The 21,359-nt window shown below is 37.3% G+C and overlaps 1 pseudogene; it reads right to left on the bottom strand.

The window, feature by feature from the left end:
- Positions 1–1,141: 1,141 nt before the first annotated feature.
- LOC107568654 (tropomyosin alpha-1 chain-like) lies at positions 1,142–20,328 on the bottom strand (annotated as a pseudogene).
- Between the last annotated feature and the right edge of the window lie 1,031 nt (positions 20,329–21,359).

The raw sequence follows: 21,359 nt of genomic DNA, 5'->3' as shown, positions 1-21,359 counted from the left end.
AAATCAACATTGCATTACTCCATGAAATGGTAACTAATTGCAATACTTAGTTACTTTGAATGGAAAGTAATTAATTACGTTACTTTTGCATTACTTTTTGTCACCTGGACTGGGCTTGCTTATTTGTTTTGTTTTTTTTTAATAACAAAAAATCCAATAGTTATATTATTTCATTTGTAAAGACCCTTTTCACTAGTGAAATTAATAAGCCTCAGGCTGAAGGATGTCTTCTGTCTCGGTCTCTTGAAACTCCTGATTTCTCTCAACATGGAGACATGAGAGCTCTCAGTGAACGAATTGGAAAGCTAAAAAAGCTTGGATAACAGTATCTTTGCAGCTCAATGTTTCCATATTCATCAGCACCTTTTATATGAGTTAGTCAAGTTTTTGTTCTTCTGTCAAACCAGCCATCAACAAGAAGCCATGTTTTTGAACCATCTGCAGTTTGTGTAATATGGAAGCATTCAATATTTAATAAAACCCAGAGCATTTTAAGGAAGCTGTCAATAGCACAAGCAACTCTGACCAGGCTGTGTTAAACAAAGTTACACATTTATGTGACAAAAAACAGGAATGTTAAAAAAGCACAACAAAATTGTTTCTGCTGGGGCAATAATGCAAACTAGAAACAGCAGTTATTACACAACTTTGAGCTCATTTAGGGATTTATAGAAACAATAATGTACAGTATGTGGAAAATAATGTGTTTTTTGAACCTTAAATCGCATAAACACATTTCATTACACCAAATACACAAAATAATGTTCTTTTTAGCAGCATCATATGACCCCTTTAAGATTTGTACTCATGGAAATTACTAAAGCATCAAACCTGTTCATTAGAAGGGGGTGTCCCAATACTTTTGGCAATATAGTGTGTATACATATATATATATACACACACACACACACACACACACACACACGCTATCTCCCTGAAACAATCATAGTCTTTGGTAGCTATGCAGCTCTGCCTGCTGTTTGCAGGGTCTGTTCTTGTGTGCTTATGCGCACTAGGCTGCACAACAATTGAATTCACTGCATATCTGGTTGTCACAATCTGAATTATCCAATTTTCACACATAAAATGGATGACAAATCTGTGATGATGCAAAATAAACATAGAAATCAAGAAACAGAAGGAAGACATTTGGACATTTATTACAGCAGCAGGATAAAGTAAAGCAGCGGCGAGCACGTATGACACAGATGCTGCAGAGCAACACTATGAGAGTCACTCTTATCAAACACCTCAGAATGGACAGTCATGAGAACAACACACAATGCTGACCGATCCATTACAGATCACAAAGACAGGAGAGAAAGACAGCCGTCAAATCAGACTGAACAACAACGCCTGATGTCCGATTCACAGTCACGTGGAGAAAAACAGACAGAACACGGAAGAGAAGAAGGATGAGGAGGAGACGGCGAGAGCGCTTAGAGGGTAGTCATGTCGTTTAGAGCCAGATCCAGCTCCTCGCTGAGGGCTTTACCCTTCAGTTTCTGAGCGTACACCTCATCTGTACATCGTCCCAGAGGAGAACACACACACACACACACACACACATGAGACGGACAGAACGAAACAAGCAGCAGAAAAAGACAAAATAATACCATGAGATTGAGGACCAATTTCAACTATCACACACAGTTGTTTCACTGCAATGTCTGAACAACAAGCAATCTTGGTTAGAAAACCTTGGCTCAAGTTTAATTTTCAAGCTCACTCAAAGAGTTGCTCTGAACTGAAACCCATGATACATGCTCTCACGTGTCGTCTGCTTATTCCCTCAACATCTAAGGTGTCAGAGTCACCTCACCAAAAACAGATGACATGCAGTTTCAGTCCTTCAAAAGACTCAAGATCCATCTGTTGGAAATGCACACAACACCTACAACATTTTCAAGCAACGTTAGTATATGACAACTAGCTCTATCTGGTCATGCGAAACATTTTCCCATTTTTCTATGAACCATTTTGGTTTACAAAACATGGGAGAGGTTATAATTAGAACGAGTGAGGCAACAAAACTGCTAATGCACACAAGTCCATTCCTGTTATTTTGTCATTAGCGCAGTCATTATTTACAGGCAGCAGAACAAATCTTGAAGATGTACCTTCTAAATCATCAATGGTCTTCTCAAGCTTCGCCACAGACCTCTCAGCAAACTCAGCACGCGTTTCAGCCTGGAGAAAAGAAAAACAACATATTTACATTCATTTTCTCAAAATGAATACTTCAGAAATATTACATGAACAACAGCGCTATTGTACCTAGTCACATGCGTAACGACGATCAATGAGCTGATCAAATGGTTGGCAAAATGGCCTGAATTGTTTTGTTAATCAGTCTGAATTATTTATTTTTACACACTGAACTGTTTGAAGGGGTTTCTCACTCAATGAAACTTTAGAACACAGGGAACATAAAGAGCGCTGGATGAAGTGACTGTGAACCTACAATCAAGTGAAACTAAACCTGCAAATGCATCCTATCTTTTTGTTTTTTTTATCTCCGAGATAAAGTTCAACATTGCATGGATGGACTAACCATATTAGTGAACCAGTGTCAGCTTTTAGTTCATAAACTGCTATTAAGCTATTAAGGCTCCCATAACATAGTGTATAATATAAATGGCTTGAGTTTATAGCTGATAGAGAGGAGTAGTGACGATCAATGAGCTGATCAAATGGTTGGCAAAATGGCCTGAATTGTTTTGTTAATCAGTCTGAATTATTTATTTTTACACACTGAACTGTTTGAAGGGGTTTCTCACTCAATGAAACTTTAGAACACAGGGAACATAAAGAGCACTGGATGAAGTGACTGTGAACCTACAATCAAGTGAAACTAAACCTGCAAATGCATCCTATCTTTTTGTTTTTTTATCTCCGAGATAAAGTTCAACATTGCATGGATGGACTAACCATATTAGTGAACCAGTGTCAGCTTTTAGTTCATAAACTGCTATTAAGCTATTAAGGCTCCCATAACATAGTGTATAATATAAATGGCTTGAGTTTATAGCTATATACACACACACACACACACATATACATAAATATATGGTCTTTTTTAGTATTTAATTAAACATAATCAGTGACAATACTCTCAAAACTGAACTGTCGTGTTCACTCAACAACCAGGCTAACAACCCCAGTCATAAAACTGTATCCATAAATAAAATCTAGCAATCAATAACCTACCAAATCAGTTCTGGCTACACAAATGATAAGACTTCAGTCTGTAACTGAACATGTGCCACTGAAACCCATGATAAAAAAAACGTGTTTGTCCATGTTCGCTAACAAAAAAAAATATTAGTAACTGCATTGTTTATTTCTGTAAGAATTAGTGCTGTGTGGACTGGTCATGGTCATGTTTTACAGTTTACCACATTTTATTTACCACAGTTTACTGCAGTTTCTATGGTCAAGGTTGTTAAGTCTGGTTTCAGATAGCTTTAACATGGAGCTATTAAGGCTCCCATAACATAGTGTATAATAATATGGTGTCAAATTTAAATGAGCCAAATGGCTTGAGTTTATAGCTGATAGAGAGGAGTAGTTGTGCTGAATTTTCATAAACTCACCTCTTTGAGTTTGTCAGTGAGTACCCTGATTTCATCTTCATATTTGTCTTCCTTTGTGGAGTACTGGGGAATAAATAAAAAATGAATCATTGATGCTGCAGCTATCATTGTGTGAAGATAAACTGAAAAGCAAGAGCATTTTTTGCAATCTGTGCAATAATTATGCCTTTGAAGATAAAACAAAGGATTTATTTACATACCACTCAATATTTAAAAACTCTTTACAGGCTAAATACTCACTGCAGAATACTAAAATACATATGTAAATGTATTTTTTAAAAATATGAAGAAGAACATTGCATAGCATTGGCAAAAGAGAGATGGCAGTGAAGTCTATGGAGACTGGGAGTATGAGAAAGCTATTTTACTCAACCAAGGGAACAATTCACTTTATTGGCTAATCGCACCCTGTATACAACGCTGCTTTAAGGGGAATCTCATTTTTAAGTTTGGCTTAAAATTTGGATCAATGACATGTGAGATACAATCATTTGTTGTACAAAGACCAAATTACAATCACAAATACAGACAAGCCCCGTGAGAGTGAACATGGGCAGTCTGACTTGAAAATGAATAGCAGGGCATTTGGACTTTTCACTGCAAACAAACACTAGGGCTCTGCCTACCTTCTCAGCCTGTGCCTCCAGGGACTTCAAATTGTTGGTGACATTTTTCAATTCTTCCTCTAGGTCACCAGATTTGCTGTACCACAGCAAGAGATGCGGGAAAAGAAAGGGCAAAGGAAAGGAGAGAGACAGCACTTTGAGAAGACAGGAAAGGCAGCGTTTTAAGCTAAAGAGACCCCAACCTGAATTAAACAATGAGGTCATTCCCATTAATTTTGACTGAATATACGAGCCAGTCAAAGTTCCAAGCACATCAGGCACTTTAAATGCCTTTACATGTTATTCAAGAAACAGTTTCTTAAGAAAAGCAATGCAGAATATAACGGCACCCGAGGACTGGCTGCTTTAATAATAAACTAATAATTAATAAAAAAAAATTATAATAAAAAATGATACAAATAAACTAAACAATAATAATAGAATAAAAATTAATGATAAATAAAATAAATAAGACAAAATATTTTCCTAGGTGCTTGTTACATTACAGCAGTAATTAAAGTGTGGTATTCCCCAAGGTTCTAGTCGAGGTCCCTTTTTCTTTTGCAAAAGATGCATTTATCTGCACAGGGAGAGAGCCGAGAAGAGCAGCATAGGAGGACACTGATCTCCGAAAGTGAGGACAGGTCAAGAGAAGCCGGAGTTAACGAGCTATATCAGTCTCTCGGCAGTACCTCTTCCTCTCCGGCCATCATGGATTTCATATTCTGGTCCATGAGTTTAAGTTCCTCCTCCAGCTGCCTGACTCGACTGGGTTAATCCAAAACGGGCCAGTAGGGGAAGGGGGAGGTAATGGGGAGTCACAGGATAAGGAGCAAAGGATCATGCATTTTGAACACAAGGAGAATGGACAATCAGAAACCTTGCTGTTGTTAAATAATCCTGAGACCTCTTCTGTTATTTTATTAAAAGGGTGATTCACTGGTGTTTTTCTATGCTTGATTGTGTTTATGGGTGCAGTCTAACATGTGTTAATGCTTCATTTAAAATGCTTAATGCTTCTCTGAGAAACACGCTGATCATTTCCTGATTTTTATGAAGCCCCGCCCTCAGATATAGGCAATGGGCTCTGATTGGTTAGCTAGCCCTGCGTGTTGTGATTGGCTAAACCGCCTCTAGTGCGCATCTAATGGGGGTTTGTGATGTCACGAACTCGGGAAGTAACTTGCTGTAGTCCCTACCAGCCGTTTTTGTAGGCATTAAACCACCAGAACTTTAAAAGATGATATCTCCGTTTGCATTGAACTTTCAACTTCGTAACTTTGCAGATATTGTTTATGCTCAAACAGCAACATTAGACACTAACTAATGTTAAAAAAGTGAAATCGTAATCAACCACCCCTTTTATTAAAGCTGCAGTCCATAAGTTTTGCCTCTTTGTCGCCATCTCTGTTTGAAAACCTGCAATTGCAGCTGTGTGAGGAATTATCTAGCTTGCGTGGGTTGTTCTCTGGCACGGCTCCAGCACGGATGAATCTAATGTTCTGAAGAGTATGTGTGGCAGTCAGTCACCGCACTGGTGTGGATATTTACTATACTTCCCAATCACAGATTCTAGCCTACGTCTTGGAGTATATGACCCAAATAAGAATTTTCACTGTATATTGTAATCTGAACAAGTAACAAATCTGCCACGTTTGTTCTGACCAACTGAGGAAAAAATCATTACAATAATCCGCGCTACCAATGGTGATTAAATCGGTTAAAGATCGGTTAGCTCATATCCCATCAAACCATTCAAATTATTATTATTGTTATACTTTGTTTTCAAATTAATAAGGTTAACAACATCAGCATTGCATGACTATGAGTATAGTGTGTATAAGCGAGTAGATTTCAATTTCTGTACAGTCTAATCTCCAATTGTCATACCATTTGAATTTCATATTAAGAAATTCTTTAAACCCAAAAAGCAAATTATGCTTCCTTCGAACTGGTTGTCTTTAAAATACAAATCTTTGTAATCCCAGGCTATCTGTAATCAGAAGCACATTTAAAACTGGAATATAATTTAATTTCATTCACATTTGTTTAATAAACATATAATTCTTTCTGGATTACAATCCTCCATCAAAATTATACATTTAATTATTCCAGCTGCTGTGAGAAAAGGTTATAAACGATCCGCCACCTGCAGGGTCACATGCGATAGCCTAGTAGCCGGGACAACTTCTTCATGTTTACAGACGTGACGTAACGACGCAGCAGCATGCTAGAATTTCCCACGAAAACCTACCTGTACCACTCAAATTAGAAAACATTATTATAAGCTAACTGTTGTGAATCGGGCTAAAGTAAGGCGATAGTTTTGAACACTGGCTGGTTATGTACTTGCTCAAATATTGATTTCGGATCATTTTTAAACAAAAAAAGTTACGGACTGCAGCTTTAAAATAAAAAGCATTTGCAGCAGACAGAATCCTGGAAATAACAAGTTTTCTGAATGTAGCTTTGTAATTTGTTTTAGGTAACACAGACATGCATATTAAACTCATGTTGTTCATGCAAACGTAATGCACTTTTGTTACCATCACGTATACATATTCCACACATTGTTTCTGAGTAAATTAATACAATTAACATTTTTGGCAAGGAATTTGATTAAGCTTGTTCATGTTTTCATGATGTTAGTGCTAGCCTTCACTTTTAACATCCAGGAATATGCTCCCTTATTACTGAAATTAAAGTATCAGTATCAAATATCAATGACTACAGAATCCCCTGTTAACACATAAGGTTACTGATATTATTATTTATTTATGAATAAAGCAATAAAGTTCAGTCTCAACTAAACTGTTTTTTTAATATGCATTATATGTACTTACGCCTCAGCCACTTCAGCTCGCTCCTCAGAGCGCTCAAGCTCACCCTCAAGAATCACCAGTTTACGTGCCACCTGAAGTCAGTCAAACACACACACACACACAAATAGACCCAATTTTACAATTACAGTCAAATAACAAATATCACAGATCTGTAAAGCCAAGTTACGAAGGAGGAAGTTAATCCCCAATAAACAATAATGCAGGAAAATTCAGGTTTAGGTATAGTGACGCATCTTCCACACTAAAAAAAAATATATATATTAATTTAGTGACCATTTGATCAAGGAAGCAGTTGACCCTGAGAGGTCAAGTAAATATCTACAGTGGATCTAAATATTTATAATTAATTATAACTAGTTATGATTAATTATTCATATTTCTCCATGAGCTGATTCGCTACACGTGTCAAATGCATAAAAAAACTGCCCCGTGAACAAAGCCCAGGTGTGTAGTGTAAGTGGTCAAGAAGCCGCGGTCACACCTCTCGCTCTCATCTGCAGCTTTCTCGGCCTCCTCCAGCTTCTGTAGCGCGGTGGCGAGTCTCTCCTGGGCACGATCCAGCTCCTCCTCTACCAGCTGGATACGTCTGTTCAGGGACGCCACCTCAGCCTCGGCCTGCCATCACAGGAGAATCAGTCAATGCACACCATGCCATGGAGCACAAAAGCAGTCGCTGGGGTATATTTGTAGCAATAGCCAACAATACATTGTATGGGTCAAAATTATTGATTTTTCTTTTATGCCAAAAATCATTAGGATATTAAGTAAAGATCATGTTCCATGAAGATATTTTGTAAATTTCCTACTGTAAATATATCAAAACTTAATTTTTGATAAGTAATATGCATGGCTAAGAACTTCATCTGGACAACTTTAAAGGCGATTTTCTCAATATTTAGATTTTTTTTGCACCCTCAGATTCCAGATTTTCAAATAGTTGTATCTCGGTCTGTATCTTCAGGTGATGTATAAATCTTTTATGTGTTAAAAGTATATGTTTTAATATCTTTTATGCTTTAATGTATAAAACCCTTATGACTGGTTTTGCAGTCCAGGGTCACAAATGTGATCTGGAACTTGAACTTTTTGGATAATGTGAATGCAACATGCAATGTGAAAATCTTGAGATTAATGTCCAATTAAGTGCAAAATTACATCTAGAACATCAAGATAAAGGACTTTTGACTCCAACCACAAATATTCTGTCTTCATATTGTTATGCTTCCTCAAAAGTAGATCATTTGAGAAAAAAAAGGTAGACTTTTACTGTTGCAATCTCTCAAATAATTTTTATTTTCTGTATTTTATTGACAAAAGTTGTTTTCATATCCTAAACAGTGTTCTCCTCAGAGCAATGTGCAAATAAAAGGCCATAAAATTAACAAAATGTATGCAATGCCGAAAATGTAACATTAGTAATTTAAGCTAATATTATATAACAATGATAGTAATAGCTTTTATTTTCTAATATTACACAGTATATTACGATATAACCTGCAAAAATATGATTTTCAATTAAATGTAAACATTCAACAATTGCACACATTCACTCTAGTATCTAGATCAGTGTTTCTCAACCCTGGTCCTGGGCGCCTCCCAGCACTGCACATTTTGTATGTCTCCCTTATCGGACACACCCATTCCTCTTCCTCAAAAGCACTACAATAACCATCGATGGAACTGTTAACCAAATAAAGTTGTTACATTTATGCATTTATCCAAAGCAACTTAATTTCCATTTAAGCTATCCATGTTATTAGTTCATGCATTCACTGGCAATTATAAAGCAGAAATTCCCATCGGACACATTCTCTCCGAATGCACTGCTGGCTTTAAAGTTAAACTTTAAAAATGCAAAGTTCACTGTCTGCGTAAACAGGGTTGAGCTCACTATCAACTGTTTGTCCAATGCTTTAATAGCTAACTACACGCTAGCAATGCTATTACTACTATGTTAACCCTATAAATGTGTCACCAAACACAGCACACAATGAACATGAATGAACGGATGATCTGTTTATCATTTTAAAGAATTCCCCCGGAACAACATGCCTGTAGCAATATTAGACGATATTCAAAAAAATTGCAATTCTAATATTAATATGTTAATGTTAATAACATCTTTACAACAGAAGTTCTTCTTCATACTCTAGTAAAACGACACGGCTCAGTACAAAGGTGGCCTAATTTGTTTGTGGGTTAAAGGCATGCCAGCTTCTAGAGCTATTTTCATTGCAAGGTTAAAATGTAGGATAAAATATAAAAATAGCTAAAACAACTGAAACCTCATATAAGAAGTTTAAGATGCTTTTTAATAAATCTAAAACCAAATCTGGATTTATTTTAAGTGTGTGAGCAGAATTGAAGTCTTCAGTAGAAATATCACATTCAAATAAAGTGTTGGACATAAATGACTTTATACATAGAAATATTTTTGGAAAAAACTAAGTAATATAACTGCCACTTTTGTTCTGACCTACTGAAAAAGTCCATTTTTAAAGTAAATCACATGAATTACCTTTTTGTGATTGCTCAGATCAGATAAAGTCACATGCTGAAAACTATAATTAAACTTGGGTTCAGAAATTGTAAATGTTTCCAACCTCAACATTACTTTGTGTAACTATACCCGTAATGCTATCCTCACTTTCTAAGCAATTCCATCTCTGACTACTTTCAGATTACTCATTACACATGAAAAATGTCATTAAAGAGAGAGCGCAGAAAAAAAAATCCACCTTCCAACAACGTCTTTATTTTCACTTTGATAAAGCTAGAATACTGATTTATGTCGTAGAGCGGTCAGAAGTTCAGATTTAGCAGGAAACTGCACGCGCAAGTCATTTGCACATTCGTGTTGCATGTATGGTGTGGGAGTATCATGTCATTTTCACAACTTTCAAAACTGTTTTGGTCTAATGAAAGGGTTTTTTTTTTCAGAAAGATGTTTTGTCAGCTGAACAATGGTAAATTGTTGTCAATCCATTGAATGCACTTCTGTCACTCACCGCCTCAATGATGTAAAACTGACATTTCCCAAGAAATCTGACCTGACAGCTTAAATTATAGATCATTATTATAAGCTTACTATTGTGAATTGGGATACAGCAATGAAACAGTTTTGTTGTTTTTGTTCAATTATTGATTTTTGTTCATTTTTAATGAAAAAATTTATAAAAATCCCAAAGCGCACCATTAACGTAAGGCAGGCGCATATGGGAGATCAAATGGACTTGAGGGGTTGGAAAACAAACAAATTAAACTTTTCTCCAAACTTATGTTTATCTTCATGTAAACTACCAACACATCTACAGGAGGACAAGGACACAAAATGATTAACTTAGTCTGGGCCCGTGGGCTGATGACTCAAGTGTCTGCATTCAGGTGGACTAAAATCACATGATCACCTGTTTAATTGACCACTTGCATCACATATTCACAGGTCCATGCCACAGAAAGAGCTTGATTTTGAAGTGAGAGATGCTTTAAGTCGTCAACATCACCTGCCCTCAATATAACCACTAATCCTCTTCTCAGGTCCAGCGCATTAGCTCAAGTTCATCAGACAGCTCAGGAGCCCTCACTCGCTGCTGTGCTCCCCGTGTAGTAGATCACACCTGAATATTGTTTCATTCGGCACTGTTTCACCTTAAACTGATACTGATATTTGGATAACATGTTTTTGAAGTGAACTTAATGTTTGGATTTGATTTAAAGGGTTAATTCACCCAAAAATGAAAATTAGCCTGTGTTTTACTCGCCCTCAAAAGCAACCTAGGTGTATATGACTTTCTTCTTTCAGACGAATCCAGTCGGAGTAATATTAAAAATTATCCATGCTCTTCCAAGCTTTAGAATGGGAGTAGGCGAGTGTTTTTGTTCAACAGTATAAAAGCAGTCTAATAAAGTGCGCGCATCCGTAATAAAAAGTGCCTCACATGGCTCCGGGGGGTGAATAAAGGCCTCCTGTAGCGAATCCATGCGTTTTTGTAAGAAAAATATCCATATTTAAAACGTTATAAACACTTTCTCACTTCTGCTGACTGTCATACGAGCAAGTCGTTCCGGCGGATGATGCAGATTAAGTCATATACACCTAGGATGCTTTGAGGGTAGGGCTGCACGATAAATCTAAATGGAATCGAGATTGCGATTCGACAGAAGCTGCGATTGTCATGCGTATCTTTCAGTGAAGCACGGTTCTGTGATCGGCAGTAAATCTCCATCTGAAGGCCAGAGGACGCTCTCGTGCTGAAACTCCAAAATATGCCTCGCAGAAGAAACCCAGAAAATGCCTAGCGCTGCAGCTGAATAAACAGAAGATTCAACTGCTTTCATTGATTCAACGTAACTAATAAACACACGACTACGGCAATATATGGTTTATCTGAGTTCTTATTATTATAATTTTCATTAAAATAAAGTATATTTATAATGCAATGCCTTTATCACTGCTTAAATACTATGAAATATGTTGCGTGCCTTATTCTGTGTAAGAAGCCACATCATCTCACAGAAGGATTTATTTCACACTCGACTGACGTTATGAAGTGAGTTTGGAGTAAAAATATGTTAATAAATGTGGTATTTTCACATGCTTTCAGATGGAGCCGCAATTACTTCATAGCGCAGTAGTTCACTGAGAAGCTATGCAAACAGCTGTCATTATCGCCAACGATTTCTTCGATTTCATATTCGCGCAATAAAATCGTCTGCGATTGTTTTGCGTAACTTGTCAGTGAACTACGGCTATGTGTAATAAATGCTGCTCCATCTGAAAGCACGTGATGATGATTTGCTGCTGATTACAGAAACTACTTTATTAACAAAATGCGCATGACAATCGCATTCGATTAATCGTGCAGCCCTACTTTGATGGTGAGTAAAATTTACTAATTTTTGGTCATTTTCATTTTTGGGTGAACTTACCCTTTAAGGAACACAGAACATCTCAAAGTCAGAGCACTCGCTACAAAACTACAAAACTTTTACAGATGCCAACCATGAGGAACATCAGTCTTACATTTGTGACCCTGGAACACAGAACCAGTTATAAGAGTAAATGTATTGATTTATCTTCCCCATGATTGTGTAGCCTAGTGAACCAAACTGAGAGACCATTTTGAAGGCTCAGGAAACCTTTGCAGGTGTTTTGAGTTGATTAGCTGATTAGCATGGCACCATATTCTAATTTGTTGAGATTGTGAATTGGTGGGTTTTTGTTAAATGTGAGCCAAAATCATCACAATTAAAAGAACAAAAGACTTAAACTACTTCAGTCTGTGTGCATTGAATTTATTTAATACACGATTTTCACAATTTGAATTGAATTACTGAAATAAATTAACTTTTCCACGACATTCTAATTTATTGAGATGTACCTGTATTTGGCCGAGATACAACTATTTGAAAATCTGGAATCTGAGGGTGCAAAAAAAAAATCTAAATTGAGAAAATCGTCTTTAAATTTGTCCAAATGAAGTTCTTAGCAATGCATATTATTAATCAAAAATTAAGTTTTTACATATTTACAGTAGGACATTTACAAAATATCTTCATGGAACATGATCTTTACTTAATATCCTAATGATGTTTGGCATAAAAGAAAAATCTATAATTGTGACCCATACAATGTATTGTTGGCTATTGCTACAAATATACCCCAGCGACTTAACACTGCTTTTGTGCTCCAGGGTCACATTTGTCATCCATATCTCATATATATGACCCATTAATAAAGATACTGTAGTCATCCAGGACAGTACACATGGCCTGCAGTAGGCCCCTTGACTGCCTGGTTGGTTTGGAATAAAGGGACACTGGTATTGCACTGAATAGTTAACAAGAAGTGAGCAGTGTACATAAAGAGGTAAAACATCGCTGTAACAGAGTCGCTCAGGCCAGAATCCGCATCCAGGCTGAACACGAGCCTCAAATCCCCCACAATATGAATGTTTCTGGGGCCACTCACTCTCTCTCGGGCCTGCCGCTCCAGGTCCACCTCCCTCTGCAGCGCTTCTGCTCGGTCCTCCGCCTCGTCCGCCTGCTGCTGCAGGCTCTGGATCTTCCTCTTCACCGCCTCTATGGATGTTACCGAGGCCATTCCCTCTGGATCCCGAGTCCGGCGTTAATAATGATAAACGCGACACGGCAGGGCAGCAGCGATATCGCTGTATCCCAGTGATCTTGCCTTTATCACACACCGTTCAGGTTAAACATATTAGTTTCTTCGTCTAAAGAAGTAGGAGTCCCCCGGAAAGCTGTAGCGTGGACCGCCGGCGAGCGCTCTGTTCGCGCCGCATCCGTGAGCCGAGCTAGAGCTGATGTTCGCCGGTGCAACAGATGGCGCAGCGCACCTGTCAGACTCAGCAGTGCCAGGTGTACTGAGACGAGCACAGAAGAACGGCTTCATCCGCTCCTCCCAGAGCCAGAGGGAGAAATGCCTCGTCTAAAACATAGCCACACTTGCGGTTTATTATTAAACACTTGCTTAGAAAATACAAATGTTAGAAGGCATATGCCAAGGAAAAGAGCCAGGGGTTCAAGGATGGACAAACATTAGGCTATATAGCAATTCAAATTCAAAAGAGATTGAGTGGAAGAAAGAAAGAAAACTCTTAACTTATAAATAAATGAGAAAAAATCAAATAAATAAGCAGATCACATAACAATAAACATACTCTTCCTTCAAAATATTAATTATCAAATACAAATGACACTAAAACAAAAAGTGAGCATGCATTCAAAGTTTTAGTTGCCTTTTTGTTACAGGAGGTAGATATAGATTTAATATAGATTTTAATATCTTCTTGAAAGTAAGAAAAGTGGGGGATAACTTTCATAACCTTGTATTTGCTCTCGCAGTCCTAATTGAACTATGGCCTAATCCTCGCTTAGGCCAAGCCCAGTCCATGAAAACAGGCCGTAGTGTTGTAAGTGTTTGCGTAGCTTGATTTTCATTTTTAAAGACTTTGCATTTTAAAATCAACTTCTAAATGTCTGTTCAGTAGTCCCTGTAACATGACACAATTTAATTTGTGGTTCTAATTAAGTGATAAAAAAGCAGTTGCAAATAGTGCACAAAATAAATATCACAACTACTCATCTTAAAACGTTGCACCAATAAAACGTGCAACACTTTGTTTTTCTAACAAATGATCTGTAATATCCAACTATTATAATAATATTTAACTTCCATTGGAAAAGTTTCCGTGACCTCTCACAAGATCTCGGCAAAGTCTCACGATTTATTTCCAGAACATGTTGCATGATGGGATACACTAAGCCTGGAATAGCGCTCCAGAGCGCTTAGTGTGGATTTAGTGTGCATCAAGGGCACTGCGCTCTGGTGTTTTTAAGACCTGGGACAGTCTTGCGCACTTCCTTCATGTCGCATATGCCCTCTCAAGTGGCCAAGACCACAAGTGTGGGTATTTGTACAAGGAAAAAGTCCACCACCCAGGTTAAAAAAAGTACACTTCCATAATGTACTTAAAGTGCTCTATTTTCACGCACTAATTATGTACTTAACATACTAAAAATGTTTTTTTTAAGATAAAAACTGCAACGGTTAAAGTTAAAAATCATCATATGTGTTCTACTGAAGAAACAAAGTCACCTACATAATGGATGCCCTGGGGGTAAGCAGATAAACATCACATTTTCATTTTTGGGTGAACTATCCCTTTAAGGAAATCTAAGTGTACTCAACTGTGCTATTTTGGGACACCATGAAAATGAACTAAAATGCACTTTTAACATACTCTCTTTGTATTTAAAAAATGTTTTTAGTCACTACTTGTAGTACACTCGAGTGTACTAGTGTATGAAAGATGGGTTCAAGTGTACTACAAGAGGTAACTAAATACATTTTTAAATACAGAGATAGTATGTTAAAAGCGCATTTTAGTCTCAAAAAGCACAGTTGACTACACGATCTTATCTTAAAAAGTGCTAAAGAATCATTTTTAGTATATTAAGTACAATATTTGTGTGCGAAGATAGAGCACTTTAAGTAGCTACATTATGGAAGTCTACTTTTTTTAAAACCTGGGCCACCATCCACCGCCAGCAGAGTCTGCGATGCTTCAACACTCACTGGTGCTTCTTCTGTTTTTCTTCCAAAAACCATCAGTTTCCCGCATAATGAATAATAATAACTGATATGCCTGACATGATGATGAGGCTGCAGGTGAGAAGATATACAGGTGAGTCTTCAGTGTCAAAACACCTGACACACGCATTCATCAAAATTCTCCAAAAAAAAAAAGCCTGGCATATGAAATAATAATCAGAAAGTTTTATATATTTTTTATTCTGTTAACATCAAAGGTATACCAATTAAGTCTCCATAACAGTAATAGTGCCACTTTCTATCTACCAATAATATGCCTTATTAGGATAGGGTTTTAAATGTTTAGTTTTACAAGCTCTGTAGTTTTTATTGCGGGGGGCAAAACATATAATGCAATGCAATACAATTATTATTGGGCACTCTGAGAAATAAAGGTACACAAGCTGTCACTGGGGCGGTACCTTTTCAAAACGTACACTTTTGTAGATTAGCTAATACCAATATGGACCGTTTAGGTACCAAGGTGTAGCTTTAAAAAGGTTACCGCCCCAGTGACAGCTTCTGTACCTTTTCCTGAGCGAGAGATAAACGAATACATGTGCATCTATGATATCTGATACTCACACTTGAGTTAAAAATATTGATGACCAAGTAAACCTAAGTTGCTTCAGTCCAGTAAGTGTTCATCTCGAAATATTAATAATAATACAAAACGTATATTTTATACGTTTACTTTATAAAAATCAGTAAAATAATCTAAGAAAAAAAAACAAGCTGAAGGTGGATGTTTGTGCAATTATAAAGAAAGAAAGAAGTTTTTACAACACCCTGATTGTCAAAAAGGATTATTTCTATTTACTGTATGTCTGGTCTGTTTAGATGCAGGAGATACAATGACACAATGGCAAAGGTTTTTAAGAGGTTTTGTTAAAAAAGTCAAATGATGACATACAGCAACATGGCTCATAAATATACAGATTTAAATGTACTTACAGCATATTGAATTCTTGCTCACCTATCTGTCAAGATCATATGTACCCAAATTGTGCATTTGATCTCAGAGACGAGTCTTATTGCTTGCAAACTTTCTGCATCATTGTGTCCAGTCAGATGAATTTCAAACTAATTACAATCATAAAACAGGATGTTTCAGACGTTACTGTCCTTAGACCAACCCATTCAATGAAACTCATTCACTGTAAACAGATGACTGCATTCCTCTGATGTTTCTCCTTTTTTGGCCACGTATTAATGGTGTACAGTACACACGCAGCGAGTGAAGCACACAGTCAAAGAGCCTTGTGTTTCAGAGGAAGAACTGGAAGCAAAGCAACTACAGAGGTTTCCTGATGAAAGCATTTCAACTGTGGCTGAATTGTTTTTCACATGTAACTAGTTGATAGTTAGCATATGCACATTTCTTGCTCCACTTCCCAAACACATGATCTTATGGAGGTTTTGTACGGCCAGTCACATCACTGGGTTGGATCGATCTTCACGGATTGGGAAAAGTGCTGCACAAATGCTAATTAAAAAGCAGTCCTTTCGAAGTCAAACACACTAATGTACACAAAGAGTCGTCTAACATTTGTGAGCTATTTGAACCATCCATAGACTATTTATCGGATCTGAATTGCACAAATACTAATATTTAACACTGCAGACCTTACAGTATGGCTCTCAATACATTTATGAAAAGGTATTAGATAATACTGTGATAAAGTATACCATGGCACTACATGTCCAAAAAATTATATTTCTTTGGTGCCATGCCCAGAAAGACCGTGGAAGTACCATTTGTATCTTTTGTACTTACGTATATTGTATTGTAGATAAAGTATTATCTGTAAAAATGTCAACAATTCTGTGTTTTTCTGTCAATATAGGGTGCTGTGTGTACATTAATGAGAAAAAAAATGAACTTAAATGATTTTAGCAAATGTCTGCAATATAAGCATGCTTGTATTTTGGTCATCGGTGAAGAGTATTGGATATTGAGATCTAAATGAATTGACAGTGTGAGTGTGGAAAGGTCAAAGGTCATGTTAAACCTGTATGAAACAGACAGAATCAAGTATAAGAATGCAGGGTCTTTGATGAAGTAGTGGGACGCTGTGAGGTGCTGACAGCGTTTATGAAATGTTTACCGAATCTGATACTGTGGGTGGGCTTGACACCCGAGCAACAGAGCAGCTGTCGACAGGACCGGCCCAATCACCCGCTTCACATATCATACTGACCACAGCCACAGGACTGTGCTGAAACCTGTCCTTTCTAGATGTTCTGTTTGAACACATTCCTCACTCCCAATTCTAATGCGAAACATTGTCATGCATATGTGTGTATGCATGTATGTGTTATTGTTATTAACATATATGTGACCCTGGAGTCATAAGGGTCCATTTTTGGAAATTGAGATTTATCTAAAAGCTGAATAAAATCTAAAAGCTGGAAATTGAGATGTCCTAAAAAAGGCCTCAATTTCAAAAAAAAAAAAAAAAATTCTAAATATATTTTTTCTTTTAAGTACGGTGTGAAATATGACCCAAATATGCCTTTTTGAGATTCATACAAAATATTTAACCTTCAAATGAGGCGTCAGTGGTTTTATACTGTTTTACAAATGTTGTATTCATTTTTTGGGGGGTGAATTATTCATTTATTTATATTTAATATTGTGAAATATTTGTACAATTTAAAGTAACTGTTTTCTACTGTAATAAATTGTAAAACTGTAATGTATTTCTGTGATGCGCAGCTGTATTTTCAGCATCATTCCTCCAGTCTTCAGTGTCACATGATCTTCAGAAATCATTCTAATATGCTGATTTATTATCAATGTTGGAAACACTTTGATTAGTAAAAAGAAGTTTTACATTTATTTGAAACTGAAATCTTTTATAGATGTCTTTACTATCACTTTTGATCAATTAATGCATCCTTGCTAAAGTATTAATTTGTCTTTCAAAAAAAAAAAAAAAACCTTACTGACCCCAGAATTTTGAACTGTAGTGTCTAATAGTGCATACATACCATCTCAAACAAGCTGTGACTGAGAGATGCGTTGAATCTTTAATGATTTGTGTGTTACTCACGTCTGTGGCCTTCTTCTCGGCCTGCTCGAGTTTCTCCTGAGCGTCCTTCAGTGATTCGGAGTATTTGTCCAGCTCGTCCTCCACACCCTTCAGCTTCTTCTGCAGGCCCAAGAGCTCCTCTTCCAGCTGCACACACAAACACACACATTAAGCACTGAATACAGTCAAATGATGCCATTAAGGATATAGGAAACTGTTTTGACTAGCTTTATTCGAAAGGATTTATTTGAGCAGGTTCTCGATGCTTGATTTGAATACTACAGAAAGAGTAGTGAAGGATAAAGTCAGGGTAGAAATTCTTTTAGAAACTTTTGTTTCTCCATATTTTGGAAGATCGCTACTCGTCAAGTAATGTGTCCACCATTCCTACACTGATGATAAATGATGATATGTAAATCCCGGGCTCATTTAGGCGAGGGCATGAGGAGACAATTATAAACAGCAAAGTTATGTTAAAGCAGAGAGTTGCAGCAGCTGCTGGTCACCCCCACCCACCCCATTAACACACGTCAAGTAAACCACCACACATAGCTTAGTGTCTTAAACCAGCCTCTATTTATTGTGAGCCAGCGGGACAGTCGGCTGCTGCATATGGAAACGAGATAATGCCGGCTGCAAAAATAGAGCCCACTTTGGCCAGCTCATAAACTGAGAAGTGTAAAATAGCTACGGTGGATGACGGAACAAGTGAACGGGTTCAAAGCAATGCACTCATGACGGATGCCTTGCCGGGACAGTTATGAGAAGCATCGCGGCTTTGGCGTCAAACGCAGCCCGGTGGCTCCAGATGGTACAAAGCCTTGATCCTGTTATGTTGAACAATTGCATGAAGGTGGAGCGGGACAAAAAAAGATCAAGGACAGCATGTGTGGTGACCAACAGGTGTGCAATAACAAAGGCCTTGGGACAAGAATAGATGGAGCTGGGTCATCAGAACAGGCTTTCAAGAAATAACGTGATTTAATCTTTGTTAAAAACCTAAAAGTGCATTAAATCAGTTACAGAAGCATATCAACTTGGAGAAAGGAACCAATCCAATTCTAATAAATTAGATATACAGAGATTCAAAAATTATTTTTAAAATTATTATATTACACGTGCACCGACAAAACTGTTTCACATGCTTTTTCTCCCATGGGAAAGCCAGCTGTTCTTCCATCCTCAGTGAAGAAGCATTCATTAAGATGGCTTTTAGTGAAACGGAGAACTGTTAGAACTGACATTGCCTATTAATGGCTGAGGACGACAAGAGTGGCAATGACAGATCAACAGGAATAATTCATTCATCACGGTCAACAAATAAATCTAAAGCGACAGGCCCGATTGTGCTGTTATTTGTGCCACATTTAATCAAACGGTGGAAAACGTTGTTCCTGTCAGCCTGGGCCTCTTAATGAAATGGCTGTTTTCAAGTATACCTACTTAAATATACTAACATATCTACACTACTATATTTGGCATGGGCCACTTCAGTTAGTCCTGATTGATGGGTCTTAAGGAACAAGACTAAAAATAGTTCAACTCATCAGAGAAGTTGGACCCTAAACTGGGATTAACCATCAGTTTTTGGAGTTGAAGACACTGAGCAGATGATTACTGATGATTCATACACACTACATATACAGGAAAGGTCAAACAATACCATTTCTGTACTTAGTACTACGGGAAAAAACACCTTACTTATATTTATATCACTGCTTAGGCAATTGTCCTCATACTTTTTCTAGTCCACTTTTCCCAGTTTAACAGAGAGTTCAATTAGACACAGATGGAAAACAACAGAAACATGGATGGACCTACAGAAAAAAGTCTAGTCTGATAACTACTTTTTCAGTTCACCAGATTCAATCCATTTACCTGTTTGCATTTGTCCTCTGCACCTTTCTTGTCTATCTCGGACTGTTCTGCACGATCTATGGCATTCTCCTTGTCTAGCTTCAGCATCTGCATTTTCTTCTTGATGGCCTCCATGGTTGATTTCTAGGGTTTCTGCTAGCAGCCGAGGAGAAAGAGGAGAGCTTGTTCAGAGAGTGGAGGCAGAGACGGACAAAGCTGAGTGCACAGCAGAGAGGCGGCTGGAATCCTCTCCAGAGGAACTCTGGTCTTTTTTGGAAACTTCTCTAAAGTCTCTGGGAGAGTGACGTCCCCCTGCTCTGATTCGTCCTGCTGAATGGGCTCTGCATTTGACCCTGTGATTTTGTCCATGTTTGGGAGGCTCTGAATCCTCCATCTCCAGTTATACTGAGGTCAGGATTATTCAAGCACCCTAGGGAAAAAAACAACAACTGATGTACATTAACTACATTAAACACTATGTCTATATAGTTTCTTTAATCTCTACAATATGCTGTATGACTTATGACTTAAAGGTAATGTTCTCAAAAACACTTTCACTGCCTGCACAACGATTTCCTCTTCCCACCTATTTCAGTCATATAATTTGCCAACTGTGTTCAATGGTGCGTTATATTGACATTGTGATGGTTTTTGAATGCTAGTACTTTCTTTACAAACACATGGCATAAAATGCTCAATTTGTGTTTGCAGTTTTTGAAAGAACAAAAAATTGATTTAAGTGTCAAGGCAAATGAGAAATACTGCTTGGTCATGTTCCAAGGATTTTCAAGCTTGGAGTTATTAAACCGCTTGTAAAGAAGGCACAACTTCGTTTTGGTTAATTGTAGAACCATCTCAAAACTTTGATTTATGTCAAAAACACTAGAAGATTACATTAGCATTTGTGGGCAGGCATGTTCAGATTCTCAGATCAGTACCATTTTGTGTGTAAATGAGGAATTGTCAAACATAAAACAAGTTAAGTATATGGGGTACCACAAGGCTCAGTCTTAGGTCCTCATGTATTCATTGTTCATGCTCCCTTTACGTAATGTTATCATGAAACAAAGCTTTCATTGTTATGCTGATGACAGTTAGCTTTACATTTGTTAGTTTGTTTATTTGTGTAGCACATTTAAAAACTTATTAGGTTGGCCAAAGTGCTTTCCATTAAAAACACCATTTAGAAAAACAAGACGACAAAAAAACAAAAACAACATTTCACATAAAAACATTTAAAACTCAAGACAACCAAAATATTCAATAACAAGCTCGACCAAATTCTTGGGCAAGTAGATGCCCTTTTAAAC

The sequence above is a fragment of the Sinocyclocheilus grahami genome, unplaced genomic scaffold (assembly GCF_001515645.1).
Source record: "Sinocyclocheilus grahami isolate Dianchi unplaced genomic scaffold, SAMN03320097.WGS_v1.1 scaffold1268.1, whole genome shotgun sequence".
NCBI classification, from domain to species: domain Eukaryota; kingdom Metazoa; phylum Chordata; class Actinopteri; order Cypriniformes; family Cyprinidae; genus Sinocyclocheilus; species Sinocyclocheilus grahami.
Note: the sequence above shows the minus strand (reverse complement) of the source record. Positions and strands in the feature narration are given on the sequence as shown.